This window comes from Acanthisitta chloris, unplaced genomic scaffold (genome assembly GCF_000695815.1).
Source record: "Acanthisitta chloris isolate BGI_N310 unplaced genomic scaffold, ASM69581v1 scaffold17678, whole genome shotgun sequence".
In the NCBI taxonomy this organism is placed as follows: domain Eukaryota; kingdom Metazoa; phylum Chordata; class Aves; order Passeriformes; family Acanthisittidae; genus Acanthisitta; species Acanthisitta chloris.
Window position 1 is genome coordinate 67,917 of NW_008688823.1, and position 6,439 is coordinate 74,355.

Genomic DNA, 6,439 nt, shown 5'->3' on the forward strand with positions numbered 1-6,439 from the left:
ACAGCACCTTACACTAAGCCTAAGTGTATTGGCACCATGCATATTTGCGTTTGCCAGACAATATCTGTTTTACTAAAAAAGTCTTTTTAGATTCCTTTAAAAAAGGTATTTCACTATACACATTGAATTAGCTTCCTACCTATAGCCTGCACTTCCCTGAGGAAATGTATTGCAGAGTTACAGGTATCTTGATTACCCAAAATACTTTCTCAACTATTCTTACCATATCACAAAGTAAAAATAACTGTAAGCCTTACACAAACACTACTGTACATATATAACATGCTCTCAAATCTTTCTTCTCTTCCTCAAAAGAGAAAGAAATGGGAACTTCCAGAATACAGGAAGTAATCTTCATACTACTCTACATATAAAAGGAAGTCTGACATAATTGGAGCTGAAATTGTGCAGGTGGTTTTCAAGCCAGTTATATAGCATTCCATAGACCCAGGCTCCTTCTCTCTTCAAAGTTAATAGCATTCTAATATCTGAAGAATAAATTAAAGTGACTCAGTCAATGCCGTATGCAGGAGGGAGCTGGTGAGTCAGCCTCCTGCATGTTCCCTGACAAACTAAAATCCTGATTTAGGGCTCAAACATGCTTTCACTATAAGCTGCATTTGTGTCTTTTACACAACAAATTCATATAATTCATTTCTGCTGAACTGTGAGGAAGAAGTACTGATTTACTCTCATATTCCTGATTTTTCTTGTAATATCACCTAATATTAGCCAGGAATATCATGGCTAACATTCCTCAGCTCCCATTTCACCTGATACTCAGTAGCTCTCCAAGTCTAAAGCAGTTTAACACTTCAGATTGTGTAAAATTTAGTCTCATGACACCTTTTAAAGAATGATGCTACAGAAAGCTTTCTGCTAGCCTAACATGTTAGGGTTTTGCTGTTCCCAAAGGAAGTGGAAGTTCACACACACAACTAATAAATGAGGTCTTAAGGAGGAACTTCATTAGAAATGTAGCAATCCACCCAAGGTTGAACCATTGCTCAAAGTCATATAATTAATGTTTCCATCACTAAGCAAACTGTACTAAACTCCATTTTTTTCCGAGAACAATTCCAGGGTTTCAATTACCTCTGAAGTCCAGTGTGATTTAGTCTGTCTAGCATTGTCGCAGTGTGCTGAGAAGACAAACCACAGTGCTTTTGCAGACATTGGCTCCAGTCCCCAAAATAACCTCCTTTATCAAAAAAGTTTCAAAAACTGACACAGGAATGTAACAACCTCCAGGAAACCACAGAGGCTTCTTTCAGGGGAAAAGAATTAGAAACAGCGTTTCTGTGAGATGGCTGAGAGCTCCCCAGAGCTGCAAGGGAAAATCCTGCCTGACCACAGCAAAAAACTTTAATGGGGAATTTCTTTGCTCTCTTAGACCCCAGCCTGGAAAAATTGTTTGTACTTGAGGTTCAGGATGCCAAATCACACACATATATACTTGAAGGACTATCCTCTTGGCTAACAAAACAGAGGGAATAATCAGATTAATCAACTGAAATAAAAACAACAGCAAAGTCATTTTGGTTCTGCACTAGATTGGAAGATTTAGGGTTTTATTCTTTTCAGTAAAATGCAACTCAGTTATTTTGCTGCAGTTCAGGTATCATCAGGTAATTTACAAAAGAGGAAGACACTCTGAAGGACACATGCTTACCATTAAAGCTCCTTTCTACAGATTTCACTTTCCTACTCATTCCCCAAAGCCTAGCTTCCTTAACATTGCTTTTAGCCAACCTCCTCCTGGAAAGGAGCCAGGACTAGCATCTACACTACATTAGGACAAAAATAAATAAACAGAAGTATACAAATGCAGTCAAATTTACTAAAAGCCTTAGGTCCATATTTTGGAAGTGAGAAATCACTGAGTCATATCTTTAAATGTTCATTGTGGCTTAATTAACATCAAAGCTTTTAACACAACTCTTCATTTTAAAAGCATACAGAATTTACCAAGAGTTAAACTGGCAAGTTTAAAAGGATCTGACACACGAAAACACAATGTTTCATTCCATGCAACTTTGGCGTTTATGTACTAGCAGCTCAAGTAAACTCAAGTACTTTCTAGGTTTAATTCTCCTTGTTTGCAGAGATTAGATAAATTTATGCCACAATCTGCAGGTTAGAACAAAATGCTCATCTCTCATTTACCAGTTTGTGCACAGTTCCCCTTCCAAAGGGATGTATGAAATGAGAATGGAGAAACCAAAGAGCTTTAGCATGGCCCTTATGCAATATGGTAACACTTAAAACTTCAGTAATTATTTACTAGAATTTTAAACAAACCACATGACAGAGGTTGGTGAGGCTCCACCTTCAGGATATTAGTCTTCTTTCCTTTAAATGACCAGCCAAAAAGCCAACTTTCTGTCAGTTACACTCAAAAGAGTAAAACAGTTTCTAAGTGACAGATTGGTAACCAACTTCTCCTGTGAACCTGCAACTGCTGAAAGCCAATAACAAATGAAAGGTAAATGTTTTAGCAGTGAGAAGCATAACCAATTTAGTAATTTCCACATAGGAAAGTTGTCCAAGCTGTTCAGTAAACAGAGCAGATATAAACACAGCTGCATGTATCAACAGTCAATTCTTTTAACACAATCCATGCCAACATCTGTGGCCTTGCAGTAATAGTTCATTTTGCTCACTAATGTACTTAGCACAGCCATGACTTGCCCTCACCAACACTTAGAGCATAACTTGCAGAAGCATATTTCTGTGGGTATGGAAGGGTATTCCTCCATGCTATTCCAGCCCCAACAGTGCTCCTGCAGCATTCTCTGAGCACTTCACTGGAAATCCAATTTTCCTTAGATATTGAATAAAGAAAAGGGAAATGGCTCTTCAGAGAAATGATGTAACTGCTCATCATCAAATGAAGCCAGTTATTTTCTGATTAGTTAGCCACTGACTTTTCCACTCTCATTAGGGAATCAGGGCCTGTTTAGTTCTCTCAAAATGGCTCATTGGGGGAAAAAAATGCAAAGAAGATCAACAGAACATGGATGATTTTAGTGTTTGTCTGACACCAAAAAGTTCACGTAACAATCCCAAGCCCATTTTAACGTACTGTGTCTTATTATAGAATTTTAAGTTGCTTTTGTAATTTATCTCCAGAAAGACCAATCGTAATTCTTTCCCCAAAGGGCTGAGAAATACTTACTAAGGCTTCAGCCAAACCCATTAAGTTCCACCAATAATAGATTCCAACGGCAAAACCAAAATTTTTTTATTTAATGAATATTGGGTTTGAGCTCTACTCCTTCAGACAGCACGGAAGCTGGAATTTATTTACTATGCCTGAAAGCAGTAGTTGATATAATCAAGAAGAATACATAAAAATTAGAGATGTTACACTAACTTCTCTACAATGTCAACCTATATAGTTCTGTTGACAGTATGTGCTCAAAATATTAGGTTTTGTCTAGCTACTAACTTTTTACACCCATTTTAAATTATGTTTGATAGTTTTACCTTTCTGAAACAAAAATAACAGTAAGCTCATCTACCATCCTCTTAGCTACAAGTGCATGGTTAACTTATGGCCCCATCTGCCAGCCTGATGAAACCATGGAAAAAATACCTAATTAATACAGTATAAGGTACTGATGAGTCATAATTCTGTGTCATCACAATATAATTATAATTTTTTAATTTAAAAAAGCATCAAGAATATGTTACAATGGCATCCAAGAGGTATTTAATGCTAAGTTAAGTATCACTAAGATTTAGTCATGACAATAGGGCATGAGAAAACTCAGGAGTTTGGGAAGTTCAATAGCTCATTACCATGTAGCAGAACACATTATAACAATCTATTGCCAAAATATTAATTTTGGGGTTGTTCTTCTGGTTTTAAAAAGGATTAAACTGTGGAAGCAAAAGCAATGCAGGTCAGACAAGATGACAGACTTCAGTAACATAACCCATCAGATACAGGTAAAATTTGTTCAGACTAAAGAACATAAAGGCATTGGGTGATCATTTCTGGCTGCTTTCCAAGCTGGAAATTAATACAAAAAGGTTAAGTGTCTACAGTCATTCTATCACATCACCTTACTTCTTGTCCAGAATAAAGACCAACCCTAGTATTGTACTTCAGCTCCAAATACACAACCACCTTGCTGGGACCAGGAAAAGATTCCTTCTGCAGACAATTAGCAAACCAAGTTGAGAGTCACACAGCCTGAAATAACATGAGGACCACAGCATCATCCCTGTCACCATGACTGAAAGGAGATCCTACTCCTCATCGCCTGAACCCTATAGCAGCCTCAACGTTTCCTAGGCTCTCCCCAAAACACTTCAGAAATAAACTGAATAGTTTCCAAAGTTCACAGGACGTTAGACCTGAGTAATTAAGGAAAAGCTAGATTTCACTAAATCCCTTCTGCTGCAGCCTTTGAGAATATGTTTCAGTGTACACATATGCAAGAAAACCACATCGCAGTTGTGTGTAAAATGAGCAAAGCAAGAGCAGAGCTCCTGCACTATTATCACTAATCACCACCCATTTGTTGTAGTCACCACTTGCTGGGAAGGGAAGGCTGCACTGCAACTACAGACACTTAAACAGCCAAGACTAGATAAAAGCAGGACAGTATTCCCAACTTAAAGGAATCAAAAACTTGCCAACAGATGATGCTGGTTGTTACAAATGCAGAAGACACAAGGCTTTAATTCAGCATGCTATCTACAAACTTCAGAGACATACTCAAAAACTTCAGAGAATACACTGAACAACTCAAAACTACAGACTTCTACAATATTTACTATTTGATTTTTTCTTTTAAACTCTAATTATTTTAATTGGGTCTTGGAATTAAGTAAATTCAGGGTCCATAATCAAGGCAAGGATAGACTGGTTGAGAAAACAACAGTCAAAGTTAGGATTTGTTTTCATTATTGTTTCTCTTCTCAGACCACTAGAAAAGATTTTTCTTTAAAACCATGCACTTGACACTTAAAATTATTCCAAGATATTAAATTCTACTATGTCACTTCCTTAAACATTAGAATTTCTTTTTTCTACAAGTTAAGGAAATGACCCAGAAGAGTAAGACAATGTAAACATAACCTTAGGTATGCACACCCCCAACTCAGCTGCTCTCCCCCTTCTCAGTTGTGAGATGAGAACCTTCAGTTAGCAAGGTAAACAATTTTGGTGTCCAAAATTCACTGACAAAATTCACTGTCTTCTCATTGTTATTACTTCACTGTATACTATCAGTCCTACCTAGAGAACAAACTGACAGTAGCTGTTTATACATGTCACTTTCTCCATCCCTTCTACTCCCATAAATTTGCAAAGATTTTTCTCCCAACTCTACCTTTCCACTAACCCAACTTCATCCCACTCTCCAACCACCTCCTGCTTCCTTGTTCAAAAGCAATTAAACACATCCACAGAAGACAAACATATGGAGAGCAATGGAGAAAATAAACAAGCCAACCAAAAATTACCAAAACAAAATATCCAAGTCAGCAAGCTGTCCCTCAGGAAGTCCTTAAGCCTCAACCTACAGGTGGCTGGGAGGAGATATGGGAGGAAGTAGGGGTGTTCCGCTGAAGTTTCCTTCTCCAAACATCTGTTCCTCTTCGGAACTGTTGGGCTGGATGGACATTCAGTGACAATCACTGCAGCTGCTCTCATCCCACTTCATCAAATTCAGGCAATGCTGATTCATAACAGTGAGTGCTTTCCTCCTGATCATGCCCCTCTTTCACTCCTCTCTAGCTCCTCACCTAATCCTTACTTGAAAAAGAACACATATTGTGTATTTCTACATAAGCCTTAAATCTTTATAAGCGTAAATCGAGAGCTCTACAGTCATGATCAAAGCTGACACTGCACATTGGAGAAAGGGAAAAGAAATAAACAGGCATATTTATACTTTTATATAAACTCACTTTTTAATCCTCTCTACCAGTAAGCCAAACAATATTCAGCCACTGACTCCTGTGAAGAGATTAAATAAACAAAGGGCAAAAAATTTGAATTTCTTGATAAACACCTTTAGAAAAAAGTAACACACAATGACTATTATCTCTTCTTCTCTGTATGAACCTGTCTTCTTCCTACATCTTTTTAACGTGATCTTTGGAAAACAAAGTTGTCCCAGGCTGATGTGGACCACTGTTTCGATACAGGCAGCATTAATGGTAGCTCAGGTTGGAAATTCAAAATGGTACAGGCCAACTTCTCGTTTGCTCTGAAATCGCTGACTACCAACGCTGACAATTACCAGGCGTTACACGGAACCACAGAATAACAACTAAAGCTGGAATATACAACGAGCAGCCAGAACATTAATATCGACTTTTTACCCTCATTATATAATCACGTCCATGCAGATGCAGCAGGAGGCGGCAGAAAACCCGATCCCCGAAGCACCATTTGAGAATTCTCTCCCAGGACTGACAG